The 20,233-nt window shown below is 48.9% G+C and overlaps 1 non-coding gene across 1 annotated transcript; it reads left to right on the forward strand.

The window, feature by feature from the left end:
• The first annotated feature begins 19,160 nt into the window (after nucleotides 1-19,160).
• Nucleotides 19,161-19,286, forward strand: LOC114237781 (U6atac minor spliceosomal RNA). Its single transcript, XR_003623292.1, has one exon. It is a non-coding gene; the product is annotated as a U6atac minor spliceosomal RNA (small nuclear RNA).
• The last annotated feature ends 947 nt before the right edge of the window (nucleotides 19,287-20,233 follow it).

The raw sequence follows: 20,233 nt of genomic DNA on the forward strand, positions 1-20,233 counted from the left end.
TGACGGCCTTGGCTGAGCCCCTCACCAGGACGCCACTGTAAGTCCACGCACAGATTTGGAAGAAACACATGATCCCTGCCCTCAACATTAGGTCCTAAAAGAAAGCCAGTTGCTATGAAGCAGTGGGAAGCCCACCTGACTGGGATTAAGGAGACTGGATTTTGAAGGTGACTCTGTCACTAACTGGCTGATTGACTTCAGGCAGGGAAGTGACTTCACCTCTCTGGTTCTTGATGTCCTCATCTGTACATTGGGGTGGGACCAGGCTGCATATCTGTGACCTGCCCAGCATTTTCTTCCATCGTTTCTTTATTGGGTCTTGAACTCTTTTAAAAGAGACTCTGCTGAGACTGTATACGGATCCTCTCCTCAGGAGACAGCACAGAATACACAGACTCAAGAATTTTTCTATAAGATTTCAGGCAGTTTATTGGGTCTCTTTATCTGTCACTTGGTCTCCAGGTTTAAGGACTCTAAGGAAAAAAGCAAAAGAACGAGGACTGCAAAAACTCAGAAACCAGAGCAAGCTCTTTCCTCATTCTGCTCCTGCCTTTCCTCATCCCACCAGAGGTGATTCCCTCCCAGACTCCTCACCCTTGTGTCCAACATGAAGGAGGGCGGCATAGTCCCTGGAAGCACTGTATTTACTCTACTGCGTTCTTGAGTCCAGAGACACACATTTCTCCAGCAGCACACAGGGGGGCTGAAGGTGTGACAGACATCTGTTCCTTTTGGAGGCCCCCGCCTGGGTAAGGGTTGTCTTTGTGGCCCTTCTACCTCCTCTAGCTTGAAGGAGGGCAAAGAGCCTGGGTGCCTTCCTGTAAACTCAGGGAGGAAAGGGGCTTCTGATGAAGGTGTCTCGGGATCGTGCTGAAGGAGCTGGTGGAAGCAATTGGATGCTGAAAGTGAAGGAGACCATGGCCCGTGGCCCTGGGAGACCCAGGGGCCGTCAAGGTCAAAGACCTGGGAACTCTGGGCACCCCTGATAAAAGTTCTTGCTTTTCACCTGAGTGAGCCCAGGGTTCTGCTCAGTGATTCTGTCTTTGAAGTGGAGAGGGTTCAGTGCCCGGTAGCAACCTCATTTCTAACACATCATTACATTTGCCCAGTGCCCTTGAGCACCAGGTACAAATTTTACAGGGACTGTGCACACACACAAACACACACTCAAGTGGGCTGAGTACTGTTTTAAACAGTGACCACAGTCTGGTAGATCAGCGCCGAGTCCGGTAGATCAAACCTGGGGTCAGTGAGCCTTTGGCCAGAGCACTAAGGCTTGGTACTGCCTCAGTATGCTGCTGCTGTTGCCATATACCTAATTTCAGTGATCCCCCTCCTGAAATGTAGAGAAGAGCTGGTGACGTTTCATCGACTGGGGAAACTGAAATTCACCTGTAAGAATGGATGTCATTCCATCGGGACCACCTCTCACCGCTGGCAGCCACCAATTTACCCAGTACGTTGATCAGCATTTTCTTGATTAGCATGCGAATGGCTCTGTGCCTGTCTGGAAAGACTCTTGGTGGCAGGAACTGGTCTGTCTCATTCACCACTCTATCCCCACTATCTAGCAAAGAACCTGACACCTGCACGATGCCCAGAAATCTTTGTGGAAGGAAGGAGTGACGAATAACAATGGGAGGAATGGAATGAGACCTGATGTGGTGATGTTCAGTGAGATACGGCATCCTCTGCCATATTTATTTCTGAACTCCTCCCGTGGGTCCAGGCTTTAAGTGGAAAAATGAATCTTGTTTCCTTTTCCTCCCCTGCCAAAGTCTGGAAGTCAGATTTTTGCAGACTTTCAGGAAACTTGACTTGCTCACTTCAGTAAGATTGAATGCAGCAATTTCTGGGCAGAGGTGGGGTCGGGGAAAGGGCACGCTGGCCCTGGGCAGGCGGGCTATGAGCAGTATAGGATGGTGGGCAAGGCTCAGTGTTGGCCGTGAGCAGAGCCCAAGCTCACCAAGTATCCGTGGGTCCCCAGCACCTTGGTGAATGAGGCTGCCGTGGGCTGCTGGTGCCTGAGGGTGCAGCCAGGGTGGGCTGAGTCAGCAGCCTACCAGCCTTCCTTCCCCAGCACCAACCCTCCTCCTCTGGAGGAGGGGCAATGAGGGGGGGGGAGATGTGGTCCCGGCTGTCCTGTTGTCTTCTCTGGTTCATCCCAGCCATCCAGGATGAGAAGGGGGAGGAGTTGGGGGGAGCATTGGCACAGGAACAGCCTGCGGTGTTTAGACGTTGGGACTCCAAGGAAGTTCTATCGTATGATCTATCAAAAACTCTCCCCATGGACATTGCTCTTGCTTCCAGTTGCTTCAGCCTGCCTCTTCTCCACACTGGCTACAGGAGTACTCTGTCCCTTTGCAAGCCAAGGAAGCTCTATTTATTTTTTTGAAGTTCTTTGCTCTACCATGAGCCACAAACAGAAGCTCTCCCCACGGAAGCCTGGGAGCCTGACACAAAGAGTTAACCTCCCTCCAGTGGCATCCTATTAGACCCTTGAAACCTGTGTCAGCGCTCTCTTTCCCCGCTCCCCCTGTGTTTAGCCTCAGGACTGCCAGTCGCTTGCTCCTTGCACACAAAGGCTTCTCTGTTTCTGGCCAGGCTAGAGTCACATGCTTTCACTCTTAACCCCAGAGCTTTAAAACTAAACACCCACCCTCTTTGGCCCCGGATGACCCTGTTTACGTCTGCTGAGCCAATTCCAAACAGCAACAGTAGTGAAACTTCTGTCCGGAGAGACTTCTCCACTAATGGTGTAAGAGAACAAATCTTCACTTTGTATAACGTGAGGACTTTAAGAAGTTTTGGGAAATGACTTAGAGGGAAACAAAAAACAAAACAAAAAAAACCCCAAAACACAAGGAAGCCAGCAGCCTGCCCCAACTTCTCTATTTTCTAAAGTGTCTCTTACCAGAGACCCCAGGGGCTCGGGATAAAGCTTGCAAGAAACAGAAAATGGTGAGCAGAGTTTTAACGGCTGAGAGAAAGGACATTCTGGATTTTCTTACTGTGATCCTACTTTTTTAAACTCTTAAGGAAAGGGGTATTATCTTTCTTTTTTAACTTATAATTTTTTAATGAAAGATGTTCTCTTTGCTCCATGTCACTGATGATAGGAAAGAAAGATTCCCTTCCTTGGTTTAGGGGAGTGACTTGTGAAGCTTTAGAGGCTTCTGGAGAGGAGGTCTGGACTGATCCATTTCAAAGTTCTGGGTCAGAAGGACTTGCATTTCTGTTTTTCCCTAAAGATTTCTTTTCGTTCAGTCTTTGTGTTAGCCCATGTTAGCTGTGAAGGAAGTCAAGTTTCCTTTGATTGTTCTTACCCTGATCAAAGTGGTAGAAGTTGAAGGGAAAATACCAGAGCCTGAAATTGCTGGTAACACTGGAGGCCCCAGATTAGGTATTTGTAAACAGTATAGATAACAGCAGTGATCAAGTGTCTGTTGGTCTCATGTCCATCCCCAAAGAAAGTAATGGAGGTGGAGCCAAGGAAACCAAGTTCTGTGTCCTAGGGGTCAGTGAAATTCCATAGACTGGGAGTGGCGGATAAGTTTCATCTCTAGTGATGATACTGAGAAAGTGGCAGCCACCTGTGTTGGGAAGGATTCTGATGCTACATGTGGACGTGGCAGAAAAGAGTGCTACGAGCAATCAGCACCGTCTACTGGGCATGGGCGGAGGACACGACAGTACCTGTTTGCTGTCCCTGTCGTAGTGCAATCTCAGAAAGTTAGATTATCGTATGTACGTAAAGATGAATAGAAAACAGGCAGTCCCAGAGAGGAAATGGCAGACGGCATGGGAGAAGACATAGTAATTATGGCAAAGACAGCGGTGCTCACTAAAAACTGTATTCAGTCCTGCGTATTAGGGGGGCCATGTGACAATTTCTGAGCAGTGAAATAGAAGCAGAAATGCTGTGTCACCTCCAGGTGGGGATAGAAAATATGCGTGAGCCATTTTTTATTCTCTTCCCTTGCTCCAGTGATTGAGGAGGACTCTTGTTCCAGGTAGTGCAGCTACAGCATGATGTAACCTTTGTCATCCTGGGTCCCTGAGGACTATGTGGAGCGGAGCCCCTGGCCAACCTGGAATGAACACATAACATAAGAAAGAAAGAAGCCTTTTTGTGTCCACTGTGTTCAGAGTTACTTTATTACTGCAGCATACCCCAGCCTATCCTGACTAACACAGTTACCAAGGGGGAAAATTTTTTCTTTTCTTTTTTTCACTTTCTGCACACATTTGAGATCACTATTTCAAAAAAATGAAATGATAGAGCTTTGAAAATCAACTCTGGTGTATGAGTGTTGCCGGTCTGGAAGATTCTGTTTGAAGTAGGGATTACAATTCTGCAAAATATTGAAACTGTATGTGAAAGCAATTTGAAAACAATACACATAGTATATTTCAGACATAACTTCCAGTACTTACTCTAGAAATACTACCATCACTGCCTGGGGCCAGAGAGGATGGTGAGAAGTATCACTTATGAGCAAGAGAAGAAAAGTCTTCAGATTCATGAAAACACTAATGTTGGGATACTTGGGCTGGAGAAATCTAGATATAAAAGGTAAAAGAGACCTTGGTAATTTCATCATATGTCAAAGGATTTCTTAGGAAAAGATGCTGAGTGCCCCTGATGCAATTAACAAAGTATTTCCATGGCAGGATCTGTTCACCAACCTCTCTCAAAATGCTTGCACAGAGGGTTCCGTTTACGCACTTGTTAACCACCAACCTTGTTGATCCGTTTTCTTATTTTCTTCTCAACTGCTGTTCTTCCTTATTCCTATCACAACTATTAGTACTTGTACTACAGTGCAATTGCCCAATCTATCTTTTCTCCTCGGCTGCCCACTTCCCATTCCCATATTTCAGAGCTCAGTGCAGTGTTCACTGAGATTATAACCGTTTGACGTTTTGCTCTTTTCTTCTTAGGCTCTCTGAATCTTTGCATCTCTGATGATTTCTATAAGTGCAACATCTGGGTCAGAGATATCAGGAATGCTAACTGCTATATTATATAGCACACAACCCCCCCTGGCCCCCGGCCCTGGCCAAATCTCAAAGGCTTAACACAAAAAAGTTTATATTTCTCACTCACACAGCTGCCTAATGTGGGTGTTTGATGGGTGATTCAGGGATCCAGGCTCCTTCTAGCTTGTCACTCAGCCAACTTCAGCATGTACCTTCAAAAGCCACCACAGATGGGGAAAGAGAGGGTGAAGAAGGCACATCTGCTTCTTAACATCAACTTGGAAATGACACACGCCGGCTCCATTCATTTCCCATTAGTGAGCACCAGTCACACGGTACCACACTTATGCAGGGGGAACTTGGGGATAGAGTCCCCGGCTGGGTGGGCACTTCCCAGCATCACCTGCATGCTATGGAAGGGCACATGATTCGTGCACAGCTAACCATTTCTGGCCACAAAGGGTATTCCACGTCCATGTGCATTAATTCTGTGAGGAAAGTCCCCAGCACTACTGGGTCACACGATTGACTAAGGTGGCTAAAATTTCACCCCGTACTCCATTCCCCTCCTCACCAGGCTCAAAGTGAATCACTTTGATTCTGATGGTGTGATATTCCTGCCCTGTGTACCTCTTTCCCCTTCTGATTTTACCCGGCAGCTTGACAGTCTTGCTTAGAAGAAATTTCCACCCTTACGCCTCTTCCCTTTTGGGGGGTGAGAAGTAACTTTTGCTGAGCGCCCTCATGTGCTCCTCTGTCCTTCTCCTGCCCCACAGTGCCTCCCCTCTTTCTCCAGAGCCCCAGTAGATATTCCTCTGCCATTGGAATCTTCTCCACAAGGCTTATTCTTTGGAGCCTCTCTGGAAACCAGTTCCCTTGACCCTTTCGGGATTTAGATTTTCAGAGAGTGTTTCCGCTAATGCTGGGCCTACTGTTCACCTTGTCTCCTGGCCTGCTCACGGTCCTACTTATATATTCCTGTCCCCAGCTTCGGGGACAGTGCACAGGTTGCACCTAGCTGGCTTCAGTGCTGATCTGGAAGGGTAGACTCGGAGCCCTGGGCTTGTCCTTGGGCCTGGCGGGCTCTCCTGCAGTGAGTGGTGATGGCTGGCATGGGAACGCCAGGCAGGCGCTTCTACCCCCAGGTCCTGTGGACCCATCTTAATAGTTAGAGGAGGAAAGAGGGAGAGCAGGGATGGAGGCGTGACGTTAATTGTGCATGCACACTTCCCTGAGCACTATACTAGGTCTTCTGGAGGAGTTAGATTGGTTCAGTGCTGAGCAACACGTATGCCTCTGGAGAACCGGGAAACTCCCAGTCGGGGCTGGGAGTGCCTGCCACACATTCTGGGCTCAGAGGGCCCTTCCAAGACCCCTGGGATCCAAGGTTCTTCCTAGTGAATAGCTTCCCTGGAAAGCTTCACCCACAGGAAGGCAGCAGGTGGGGCAAACCCCCGTTGGTCACTGGCCCCTAGGAAGTATGTCCAGAAGCAAGTTAGGAACAATTCATCACCTTCTTTCAGAAATGGTGATGCAGGTGCTCTTATGAGAGGTGTTCATGTTCTTCTAGCCCCAGGAGCTCCCTTTCCCTCCTTCTTCCTCTCTAACCCTAGCGTCTAACTCCATAGGAGAGCGTTGGCAAAGAGACCCCGAGCCAGGGTGTTGGCTGACCTCTGACCTGCCTTGTGCTTCGGATTCTCCCCTTCCCCCCTCCCCATACCTGCTTTCAGGATAACCCTCAGGAATGAACCTTTTGGGGGGAGGGAGGGAGCGGGAAAGACACCAATTTCCTCGAGAGAGGTGGGGCAGGGGAGACGCCGAGAGAAAGCTGCTCCGTCTGGAAAGGAAGCCAGAAAGGAAGACAGAGTCTCTTTGAACTTCTCCCCCCAAGCTGACAGGAAGACTGCAAAAGCACCATCAGACTGGATCAGGATGCGAAGGCAGCGACCAGGAAGGCATGGCCCCTTTGAAGGTTGCCCGCTCTGCGTGAGGCATGCTTCTGGAGGGGAGCCCCAGCTGGTGTGGCGAGCAAGTCTGGCTGCTCAAACTGACCCCAGGCTGGAAACGGGCTCACAGTGCCGTCGGGTTCCTGGCATCACCGGAGCCAGAGGAAAGGGGGCTGTAAGACATAGATGCCCATAAGCTGTCTGGGGACAGTGGAGGATCCAGGGAGGAATGCAGGGGCCGGCATAGAAGGAGAGTTAAGCGAGGGCAAGGCCATCCGGGGTCCCGGGGAGATTCTGTGCTGATGAGGCCCAGCAATGAGGGACCTGGATGCGGAAGGTCAGCGTCGGCCTCAGGCGGGGGGGCTGGTGGGTTGTGAGAAGAACCTGCTACGTAATTTGTGGGACCCAGTGCAAAATGAAAATGCGGGCCCCTTGTTAAAACATGATGAAAAAATTTAAGATGGTGACAACAGACTATTAAACCAAGTGCAGGGCCCTTCTGAACACGTCTGGGGCCCTGTGTGGCTGCTCGGGTCACACACCCATGAAGCCCGCCCTGGGTGTGAGGTTATCCAGAGCGAAAGGTCTGCCATCTCCTGTGTAAACAGATGCCAAAAGGATGAGTCCAGGCTGTAGAGGTGAAGGGCAGGGTGAAAAAAAAATCAAACTCCCTGAGGAGTCTTTTGGTTTTAAAAAATGTTAGGGAAAAGTAAATGCTCTCCATTAACAACATGTTTTTAACTTCTTAACAGGCCTTCTCATTTCTAAAACCATATAACAAAGGTGACAATTTTATGAGCCAAGTTATGTATAGCACATTTTATGTTCCTAAACGACCTAAGTGATTTTTGTAGGTCCTCAAAGGACATTAAAAAAGTAAGTGTAGTGAGGGAAAAAAAGAATTGTATGTGTTTCTATTTCTCCATCAAATGTCCATATTTCTTTTATAGAAAAGTCATCTCTCCCACCATTCCTCTCTTTCTCCCTTTGTCCAAAATGTCTGGACATTTCTCATCCCGAGTCTAGACTAGTTTGTTTCTTTTTTTTTTTTTTAGAATTTTAATTTAATTTTATTTTTTGGCTGCGCTGGGTCTTCGTTGCTGCGCGAGGGTTTTCTCTAGTTGCGGTGAGCGGGGGCTACTCTTTGTTGAGGTGCGTGGGCTTCTCATTGCGGCGGCTTCTCTTGTTGCAGAGCGTGGGCTCTAGGGCACGAAGCCTTCAGTAGTTGGCGGCGCATGGGCTTAGTTGCTCCGCGACATGTGGGATCTTCCTGGACCAGGGATCGAACCCGTGTCCCCTGCATTGGCAGGCGGATTCTTAACCACTGTGCCACCAGGGAAGTCCCAGACCAGTTTGTTTCTTACTTGTCAGTGCATCTGTCTCTCACAGTTCAGAGGCTGCACGTCCCCAGTGTTATGACAGCTGGTGTCATTAGGTGGATCACACATCCTCCTCCCATCCCCCACCCCATCCCAACCCACCCACTCTCAGCTAGTCAGTCATTACACTATCAGACCCCGTCTGAGAACAGCTCACGGAAAAGTAGCGTATCTGGTCCCAGAGCTTGAGGAGGGAAGCGAGGGAAACTGAGGGTTAGAGGGAGAACTAAAGGTGGCATGAGAGCTCGCTGCTTTTCCTCTGCTCCTGGAGGTCTGTTTCAAATGCCTCTCTCACTCCCCGTTTCAGCCTCCCTCTCTGGGTAACGGGCAGGGCAGGATTATCATTGCCTCCTGGGCTGGGATGCACCTGTGCACCTGCAGCTCTGAGGATGTGGGACCATTAGGCCATTGCAGGACCTGACCTCCTTGCTCTCCACCTGGGGCCTCAGGAAGCAGGGACTGTCACTCTGGGCACATAGCCAGGTGTTTTCTCTCTCTGGGCTTCTTTTTCTGGAAGCCTCAGGGGAGAGATGGACTAACCATCCCCTAAAATTTGGGGATTCTGCCCAGTGGAATGATCTTCTCCCTGATATCAGGCCAAATCAGCAAGACTGTGAGACCACAGGTCTCCTCGGAATAGGCTCAGGAGCCAACCTGAGATGGAGACATGTACAGGGATGAAGGGTTATACTATACTTCACTGCCCAGGGGGGAGCGTCCAAAGGGAGTCTGGGAGCTAGAAGTCAATTTAAAAAAGCAAAGAATTTCCCTTCCACCCAGCTCAGCCCCGCTTGTAAACTGCAGTGTGAACAGCTTCGTAGCAACAAGGCTTGAGAGAGAGCCCTCAGGTTGGCTCCTTTGCCACCCCTCCCATCCCGCTCCAGGGTGGGGCTGCTGAGGTGGAGCAGAGCCAAGTGGCCCCGCAGGGTTTTCGAGGGACAGGAAAAGAAAGCCTCAATCTGGAGAGCAGAAGGGGGGGCTGCTTCACCTGCTCTTCCTGCTGACAGACGCCAGCCAAGCCGAGCAGCCTCCTTCAGTCCTCAGCCTCGCTGCTGTCCCATCCCCTAGCCCTCACTCCGCCTCCACCCCCTGCCCCCAGTCTCTGGGGCCACAGAGCAGCCTCCGAGGCAGCCTGGGGCTGGAAGAGGCTCTATCAGGGACAGTCCCGTGGGCAGGACCAAAGGTCAGGGCCGGGGGTCTGGAGGCTCACCGGGCGGCCCTTCCCCACTGGCAGTGACGCAGCTGGCTGGAGCCCGGCCAGCTGGTGGCAGCGGCCCCCGGGGCAGGCCTCATGCCCTCGTGGCCAGGGTGACTGAATCTGCCAGCTGTGGGGCCCGCCCGTGCCAAGTCTGCCTTGGCTCCGTCTAGTCGTAATCGATGCTGGCGCCAGGCCAGGCCCCCTGCCAGCTCCAGTCACACTCGGCTAACGCCAGAGGCCCAGCCCATTAACTCCTCGCCAAGGCCCATTGTCTGGGTCCCTGCCCGGTGGTTTATTTACTCCGGGGCTGGACAGCGGGGGCTGGGAGGAGGTGGCCTGGACGGCAGGCAGGGCGGAGGGGGAGGGAGGGGCGGAGGGCTGGCTGAGCCCAGTGGGCCGGGGGGGACAGGATGGCGGCCTCCAGAGCCCCAGGGCAGGGCATGCTGGGGAGGGGTTTTTGTTTGTTTTTTAAGGTTTTTTTTTGTTCTTTGGGGCCACACCAAAGATTCCCTGTAAAGGCAGAGCCAGACAGATGCACTTCCCAGAGGCCGATCGGTACCTTAGGGGTGGGAGCAGGCGCTGTAGACACTGGACCCTTAACTCCCAGACAGTGACCTTCAAATCCTCTAAAGGAATTGTTTACATCACATACCCTCTTGTATTTTTTTAAGTTGGCATTTAAAATTTTTCATTGCGAGTTTAAATAGTTCCAAAGGATGTCCTTTCTAGCATTTTATGAGCATTGATTTTTTTTCACTTTCCATGTGCCTTCATTTGATTTTTTTTTTAATGGAAAATGCTTATTTCACCTTGAGGATTATGTGTGGATTTTTTTTTAAAGTATTTGTTTATTTATTTATTTATTTATGGCTGTGTTGGGTCTTCGTTTCTGTGCAAGGGCTTTCTCTAGTTGTGGCAAGCGGGGGCCACTCTTCATCGCGGTGCGCGGGCCCTTCACTATCGCGGCCTCTCTCGTTGCGGAGCATGGGCTCCAGACGCGCAGGCTCAGTAACTGTGGCTCACGGGCCCAGCCGCTTCGCGGCACGTAGGATCTTCCCAGACCAGGGCTCGAACCCGTGTCCCCTGCATTGGCAGGCAGATTCTCAACCACTGCGCCACCAGGGAAGCCCCTTCATTTTATATTATAGTCATGAAAATTCAAAGAAAAATGGATATTGACACTTCAAAACAAAAAATTTAAAATCTCTTTTAAATGTCCAGTGGAATCTAAATATCACAGCAATTTGATATCCTCCATTATCCATTTAAAAAATAGGGAAACAGATTCTAATTTTTCAACAGCTGGAAGTTGACATTGTTTCTTTCCCTCCATGAGCTTGTATTTCCATTCTACTCCTGTTATAGATTTTATCCTAATATAATGTATTTTTTACGATTGAAAATCTTCTATTGAGTAATAGATCAATAAAAAATTTTAAGTTAAAACTTCCTTAGCTAACAACTTTTGTTATGGTTTTAGTTGTTGTCACAATGATTAATACTTGATTGATCAGAGCCATGTAAATAATTATAAAATTTGATAAACAACTATTAAACATAAAAAGTAAATTTTATTGGAAATACATCTTTTAATGAGGTGGCAGGGGCATTTTCTTCCCAATTAGTGCATCTATATGTGAACGACTTTGACTTACTGCTAGACTGAAGGTTTAGCATCTATTTCATTCCCACGTTTTATTTTTATAGATTTAAACATTGAGAAACATTTGTTCACATAAGTAAGTAAATAAATATATGGAAACCAATGAGTTTTGACATAGGAATGTCATTCAATTCTTTGAACTTCTTCCAAGTTATATGCCTAATATCATTATTATCATATTGTTTTTAATGATCTGCTGACAGTTTGATTAGCATCTCCTTCAATTTTGTTGGAAGCAAAGAATTATAAACCACCTGACTTACAAAAAGACTTGTTACCCCATCCTGAGAGTTCTCATACCTACTCCACAATGTAGTGCCCACAGTGGGGGTCAAAATGGGTGAGCGGTGTAGCTGTCTCTCTTAAAGCCCTCTTTATGAGAAAGGGGATGGCTTGTCTTAGGTGCATTTTTAGGAAGATTGCTTTTAGGAGAGAGAGCATAGAAAACTGAGGATCAGAAAATGGATTCTCTTACACTTGATTCACAACTCCTTTTGAGCACTCCTGGGGGACGATGCCCCAATTTCATGACTAAGACTGAAAATTTACTTGGGGGTCAGAACGTAAATTTTGACTCTTTTGCTAGGAGTGAGCTCAAAAATAGATATGATTTAAACACACAGATGCTTGTGGCCAATGCTCCAATTCATGTTACCGAGTCCAAGCTCCTACTGCTTGCCTCACAACAGGCCAATCAATCGAGAGACAAGGTGTTGGGGTAAGGAATAGGAACTTTATTTGGAAAGCCAGTAGACCGAGAAGATGGCAGACTAATGTCCTAAAGAACCATCTTCCCTGAGTTAGAATTCAGGCTTCTTTTATACTAAAAGGGGAGGAGGTAAAGTCAGGATTCCCCAGATTCTGTAGGGGATGTGTTAATTTCTTCCTTCCTGCAGCCATTCACAGGTGGGTCTGGTTGGGATGTTTCCTGTGAGCTAAACAAAGGTATTCTAGCTTAACACTCATTACCCGGGAGGCAGGGTTCCCAGAGATGGGCCAGTAGGTATAATTTAAGCTTATAGGCAACATCCCTGTAGTGATAAACTAGTAGTAGAATACAAAGGTTCTTCCCTATTACATTCACAGCCCTCAGACTGCCCTTAGCAGAGCTAATCTCCCTTTAGTCCAGCCTTCCTCAGGCTCCCACCTGCAACCTGCTATTTATTAATACTATTTATTGAGGGTCCCCTGAACTGAGGGAAGAAAGTAGCTGGAGGCTGAGAGAGACCCTGTTCATCAATTAGAAACATCAGTCTATATCAGGGACCTAGAGAAGCGGTTTCCAGCCAATCGGCAAAAAATTGAGGGGCAACATCCCCAGATTTTCATGTATTTATAAATTATATACATGTACTGCTGTCAATCCCTACATTATGTGGGTTACATTTTATTTTAGAAATTAAAAACAAAGTTTATTTATTCCCTACCCGCAGTGGATTGTCGACTTCTTTGTAACCCAGCGGCTCTAGAGCTTTTGCTCCAGGGTATCCTCAAAGCCCCAGGGAATGCGTGGGGCTGGGGTAGGAGGTGGCACTGGAATCTTTGCTCTGGCTTCTCAAAAGCATGGCGCTTTTCGGTCCTTCAACCAATGTTTACTAAGAGTACGTGCCAGGTGCTGTGCTGGGGTCTGAGAACACAAAGTGACACACTCTTTTGTTGTACAACAGTGTGAATATAATTAACACTACTGCACTGTATACTTAAAAATGGTTAACATGGAAAATTTTATGTGGTTTTTTTCCATACACAGAAAAGACAGTATCTAAAGAGATTATAGAGTAGTGAGGGAAACAGAGAATTGGCTCATTTGTTTATCTGGCAACTTTTCATTAAGGAAGTGCCAATCATGTTCCAGGCCCTGGGTAGGTGCTGGGGAGAAGCCTGTAAGTAAAACCAGGCACAGTTAGTCTCTTATAGAGCTGGCGGTCCATGGCCAGGCAGGAATGTACACCTGCACTGCCCTATACAGTAACTACTAGCCATGCATGGCTGTTTAAATTAATTAAAATTAAATAAAATGTAAAATGCAGACTCCAGTATCACTAGCCACATTTCAAGTGCTTGATAGCCACAGGCTGGTACCACCCTATTGGAAGCACAGAGGGAGAACTTTCCCATCACTGCAGACAGCTCTAAAGCACGGAGTGTGGTCACCGCAATGAATGGGAGGAGTCAGATCATCAAGTAGTGACCTCGTCAGCCTATCCAGTGCCTTGGGGGCAATTTGTAAAAGATTTTCTGTCTAGGCAGGTGTAGCTCCATGCCACGGATAAGGCCTGTGGAGCAGAATGTGGTTCTGGGCCTAAGAGAAGTCCAAGTCTCAAGAACAAGAAACGTAAACCACCACGTGGTAGCCAGGTTCCCAGTCGGAACTCTGAGTTATGGCCTAATCTCATCACACATTATACTCTCCCGTCAATGGACCACGTGGCCTTGCTCATGCTGTTTTATCAGCCTAGGTCCTCTCCCCGCATCTCTGCACCAACTAAATTCCCTTCAAGGCCCAGGTGAAACACCACCTCCTTTCTCCCCACAGCCTTTCCTGAGCCTTGTATGAGGCTGATTAACATTTATTGAGCACATATTGTATGTGTTATAGGTGGGCATGGGCGGTGGAGTCTGGTACTGTGGCCACAAGATGAAGCCACAGACTTTCAGTGTGAGTGGTTTAAGGTCCCAGAACCACATGGCCAGCCGTGGTGGCTTCACCGTCATCGGCACACATTCATCAGGCAACGGATGCTGTAGGACACTGCACATCACCCCGTGTGGTCAGGCCACTCAAGATGGCTGTTCCCTTGCTCTCTGTACATCCCCTGGCTGACCAGTCCCTGTTTCACCCACGTGACTACACAATCCTCTTAATTGTAGGGTTTCATTAGTCCCTGGTAACAGATGGGCCCACCTGATGTGAATTCCCCCCCTTAAATGGTAACCTCTTCTCCTCTAGTAGCGAAGCCTACTGCCGTGTCCTGCCCGCTATCTGCTGCACACGATGGGGGTGTCTCGCTCCAGGAACCTTTGTGTAAGATCCCCCTATCCAATAATCCATTGATGTCTCTGTCACTGTCTCCGGACTCTTTCTTCGGTCTCAAAGCTGGGCAACTAGCAACTACAAGGCTTGCAGGCCTGTGGGGTGCAGCCCAATAATCCCCCACCCCGCTCCTAACTTGCAACTTCTGGAGAGCAGTAGCGGCCTGACACATCTTGTGTCCACCTCCTGCCTCAGGTTACACATAAAAGACACCAGAAAAGCACTCGCTGAAGGAGTCTGCCCTTCCATGCCTCAATTATCCAATCTGAAAAATGATGAGGTTAACCCTTACCAGCTGACAATGACTTCAAAGTCTCCAGAGAGTCTCTAAAGAAGCTGGGAATGTAAATAGCCACTTACCAGCCAGAGTTCTCAGAGCAGATCGAGACGTGAGCTGGTCTGACTTTTCCTATGCATCAGAAAATCTACGTCTTCCAGGTGAGTGTCAAGAGGGATAGGTATAGCTGCCTGAGTTCTGGAGTGATGGAGATGTATCTCAGCAAAACGCTTCCTGCCAGCGTCTGGCTAGCGGCCTCCTCAACCCTGTAGAACCTGCCTGGGTGAGACTGCAGCTTCTTTGTTTTCACAGCTGAGGGCTTGAGCAGGGCAGCCTGAAGACCCCCACCCTGTGCTGATGCTGGGGGGTGCTGTGTGCGCCTGTGAGAAGAGGGTGGGTGCTGGAGTCAGGCCTGGGTTCAAGTCCTGGTTCTGCTACCAGAGAACCCAGTGGCCCTGGGCAAATCACTCAGCCCCTCTGAGCTCATTTCCATCTTTGTAAAATGGACCGTGATACCTGCTTCGCAGGTTGCCGAGGAAACTAAACCCTGTGGTTTAGAGGTTAAGATCTTCACTCTGTCGCTTACTGGCTGTGGGTCTTCAGGCGAGTTACTTAGATGTTCTGAGTCTCTGTCACCTCATCCCTAAAGGGGGGAATCCTAGTGGAGGCCAACTTCAAGGATCCTCGTGATGAGTACTTAATGCCTGGTGCATGGTGAGCGCTTCGTGAATGTTGGCATTTATTGCTTGACCTTTCCCACAAGTGAGGTCAGCAAGGTGGTTATTACTGTCCCTGCCCAGCGGGTCAGGCAGGATCCCGCTTGCTGTTGGGGGACAATGGATGAGAATATGCCTCCCCCACATCTAGTCCAGGGCTTCAGATCAAGCCCCCCAGCCAAAACCTCGTTCTGGTCATTTCCCTGGGCCAAACCCCAGGCTCCCAGAGTTGCCGGATAGTAAAGAGCCCAGCCCTGAGTCAGGGCTGCCGGCTTCGCTCCCTTCCAGAGGGCCTGGGGAGCCTCTGCATGTCAGTCTGTGGCTTTGTCACTTGTCCCTGCTGGAGTCTCCCCATGGCCTGTGGGAAGTTCCCGCTCCTTATTCATGGCCGAGGTTCACTTCACTGCCCAAGGGAGGCCATGCCTACCTCCCTGGTTGCTCAGGGTCGGAGTGGCACGGGACAGTGAAGGAGCATCTGGGAGCCAGGGAGGAGGAAGGGAGCTTGGCTCTGCCTCCCAGCTCTCCTGACAGCAGGAGTGCGGTTAACGTAAAGCAGGGCCCCAAGGAGAATAAAGCCTGGGCTAAGTGGTGGGGAGGCTGAGGAGACAGGAGGTCAGGGAAAGGAGAAGGAGAGAGACCAAGATTTACAGAGCTGGGAGGCACCTCCTCTCCGCTCCACTTTTATAGGTAAGGAAAATGATGCCCATTTTGCCCAAAGTTACATAACTGCTTGTAGGAAAGGTTGGGACAAACTTCTAGCCTCTTGAGTGCCCACCCAGTTTTCCTTCCCGTACCCAATGCTGCCCGCATTTTCCACTCTGAACAGTTGGTGTCGGGCAAGACTTCCCCTCCCCCAACCCCAACATCACTGCCCCAGCGCCGCATACCACCCAAGGGCTCAGGCTGGAGGGGGAGGCACCCATCTTCCCTTGAAAGCCCAACAGGATAATCCCATCATGCCTTGCACCCTGGTGTCCTCAGTCACCACCTGAAGTCTGAGAATCATGGTCATCCTCATCCCTTAGATATTTACTCCTGTAAAGCTCTGTAATTCCTCTAATCTGATCAATCCCCCAAATCCTTTCACTTTGCTCTCTGGAACTCATGGTTTATCATCAGCAAAATCTCCCCCTATACTCAACCTTCTCTTCGAACATTCCTTCACCTTCCTGCTCTTGATGGAAACCTCCCCGATCCCCAAAACCTAACTTCCTTGTAGCCGCCTCCTGTGGTCACTATTTCTTCCACATCCCTCATACCAGTGAGTCTGGAGGTGGGGAGTAGTCCTCCTTGCTCCTGATGGCGATTGCTGTGGTTTCTCTCCTTTCTCCTCACCCTAAAACTTCATCTCCTTTGAAGGCATCAGAAGAATCTACCTCATCTAGGTGAGTTTCAGGAGGGCTAGATATTGCCATCAGACCAAATCAGCCACCGCCCTTCCGAGTTGTAGAAATTTACCACACTCTAGGCCATTCCACTCAATCCCAGAATATGCTAGTGCCTGGCTCACTATATTCCTCTCCACCACCACTCCTTGATTATTTTTGAGACCTTAGCAATCATTCTTTCATTCAACAAATATTTTTGAACATTTATTATGCGCCAGGTACTATTCTTAGAATTGAGGATATAGAAGTAAACTAGACAGAAAATGTCCCAGCCCTCAAGGTTCTTACATTCCCATGGGAGCAAGGCTAATTAACATATAAATAAGTACTGCATAAAATATTAGGCAGAGATGCTATGAAAGGGAAAAAGGCAGGTGAAGGATTAGTGGCAGGGGATGAGGATCTATCTCAGACACGGGGAGGGGAAAGACATCTACAAAGACGATGTTGTCTACAGCTACTCAACACCTACCACTGGTGGTCTTTGACCTCCTCTCTGCACCAGTCTTCTTCCCACCTCTGCCACCCACTCCCATGGCCATAGCCTGAACTCAACAATTTTGATCCCCCCAGTCTCTGATCACCTCTTCCTGTGTTTTTAGCTCATTTACTCTGTCACCTCCATTGTATTCTTTGTCCCCTCTGGGACTTCCATTCCGCTGAACTCACCCTCTTTCACTGTCCATCAGTCTGTTATTCACCCACTTACCTCTTTCTCCAGCTTGAGTCTGTGTTCTGTAACAATAATCGCCCTGTTGAACAAGCCCTCCACTCTCTTGGCCCTTTGCCTTTGGTTGGGCTCTCCTGACACACCTCGACACACCTCGACCCTGCTTAACCCCAATGCCCTACCTACTCTGCACCTGTGCTGAGTAGCTGAACACCGCAGGGAAAATTCACAGCCACGCTGACTAGTCGCACTCTACTTTTCTGACCACAAACCTCAAGTGGGCACTCAGCTTGACCAGTAATCCTAATGTGTTTCTCTACTAGATTCACTGCCCCACTTTCCAGATGAGCGTTTCACATCTCCTCTCTTCTCCAACTCTCAACACCTCCTCTTTCTTCCCCGCTGTTAGCTAACGACCTTGCTCCTTATTTTGCTCAGAAAATAGATGCAGTCATGTGAAAAGTACTTGTCTTCTCACCATCAGCTCTCCCAAGGTGCCTGCACCTGTACCCTTAGCGCTGCCTTCCTTTGTTACAATGCATGGCCTCCTCTCGATTTCCCAGCCAGCCCCTCTACTTGTGCACCAGATTCCAACCCTTTCACTCACTCCAGGACTTTGCCCCAAATCATTCTTCTCCTTCCTGCGCTGTGCAACTGCCCCTCTCCACCAGATGGTTCCCTTCAGAAGCTAAAGGTGCTATCATCTCTCTCATGCTAAAAGCAAACCCTCCCTTGACCCTACGCCCTCTCTAGCTCCTGCCCCTTTCCTCCCACCCCACATCCTTACCCCCATTCCCTCTCAGCCCACTCCAGCCAAGCATTTGTCTCTGCCACTTCGTTGAAACTACACTTGTCTGAGTCACCAGTGACTTCCTTGTTGGTACATCCAAAGGTCAGTTTCCTGTCATCTTATCCTGCCTCTCAACAGCATTTGCAGAGTAGAGAAATTGCTGTCGTTTCCTCCTACCTTGATGGCAGCTCTTTCCCGAGCTCCTTCACTGGCTCCTCCTCTTCTTGACCTCGAAGTGTTAGCATAGTATGGGGACTTCTTTCCTATTTACAGTCTCTGCCTGCTTAGATCCCATCTTGGCCTATGACTTTCAGTGCCGTCTAGAGGTTGGAATCTTTGAGAAGCAATGGGGAACAGAGTAGAGGATGAAACAGCAGCTCCAGCTCAGGACCCCCTGCTTGGATGTTAATCCCCGCTCCACCCTGACAAGCTGTGTGACCTTAATCCTCTGTGCCTCAGTAGATGGTATCTCCCGTCTACATGGGGCCTCCCCAATGCAGGGTCTGAGACAGAGGCTTAAGTGTGAGTAGTTTATTTGGGAACATGACCCGGGGAGCAGGACTGAGGGAGAGGAAGAGTGAAACACAGATAGAGGGTTGCTGACCTAGGTGTGTGAACTAGTTGGCCACCTCTATGGTGGCCTCCATCCTGCAGGACCTTCTGAGAAGCTTTGTGAAATGTACTTCAGATCCTTCCAGAAGAAAGGGGGATCACTTATACATTGGCTCCTATGGAGTTACCCCAGGGATGTTAACTCCCTGCAGTCCTGGGTGGCTCATATGTCAATGCCAAGTGGGTCCCATGGGTGTCCCCGACACCAGGGTGTCAGGAGGCTTTAAGAGGCATGCAGAGGGACACTGTTGGCTGCACTTGTGTGACACTGGTCGAGGCTTCTGTAAAACCGGTTACCACAGTGGGGTACCAAACCAGAGAGGAGGCCGAGGGAATCTGAAGTGGTGCACGTGACGTGCCCAGTACAGATGGGATAATTGTAGAGCTCTCCTCATAGGAGTGCTGGCCCTTAGTATGTGGCCATCAGCATGGTGGTGACTCTGATCCTGACATCTCCCCTGCCTAGTGGACATCTCAGAGGCCTGTCATGTCCAAAACAGAGCTGTGGTGCATGAAAGGAGAGAAGGCTAGCACTCTCCTTGACAAGGATGGAAGAGGCCCTCGGGCCTGACAACACGCATATGGTTAAGGCATTGCCACCTACTTCGTGGCATCTAACCACTGTTTTTTAGAACTACCATATGACCCAACAATCCCACTACTGGGCATATACCCATATATGTGGAATCTAGAAAAATGGTGTAGATGATCTTATTTGCAAAGCAGAAATAGAGATACAGACGTAGAGGACAAGAGTATGGATACCAAGGGGGAAAGGGGGGTGGTGGGATGAATTGGGAGATTGGGATTGACATATATACACTATGGATACTGTGTATAAAATAGATAACTAATGAGAACCTACTGTGTAGCACAGGGAACTCTACTCAATGCTCTGGGGTGACCTAAGCAGGAAGGAAATCCAAAAAAGAGGGAATATATGCATACGTATAGCTGATTCAGTTTGCTGTACAGTAGAAACTAACACAACATTGTAAAGCAACTGTACTCCAATAAAAATGAAACCAAACCAAACCAAACCAAACCAAACCAAAACAGAGCTCTGATTCCCTGCCTCTCCCCCAGCCCAACCCTTCCTCCAGTCTTCCCCATTGTAGTTCAATAGCTTGGATCCGTCTCTCTCCCACACCCCTTACATCTAATCCATTATCAAACTCTAGCTTCGAAGTACACCCCAGTCGGACCTCCTCATTAACTTCTGTCACAAAGCAATCAGCCCAGGCCAAGGCAACTTCACCCACACACACCCGTCCCCTCCACGTCCCCCACCTCCGCCCCGGCCCACGACAGCAGCCTCCCAGCTGTCTCCAGCCTCTGCTCTTGCTTCCTGGCAGTTTATTCTCCCACAGCAGACAGTGATAATGTTACTCCCTGATTAAAGCAGCCCTCCAATAACTTCCCATTATCATTTTTCTAATAACAGCTTTATTGACATATAATTCACATACCATATAATTCACCCATTTAAAGTATACAATTCAATGGTTTTTTTTAGTATATTCACAGGACTGTGTGACCATTACTGTAATCAATGTTAGAACATTTTCATCACTGTG

The sequence above is a fragment of the Balaenoptera acutorostrata genome, chromosome 3, assembly GCF_949987535.1.
Source record: "Balaenoptera acutorostrata chromosome 3, mBalAcu1.1, whole genome shotgun sequence".
NCBI lineage: Eukaryota > Metazoa > Chordata > Mammalia > Artiodactyla > Balaenopteridae > Balaenoptera > Balaenoptera acutorostrata.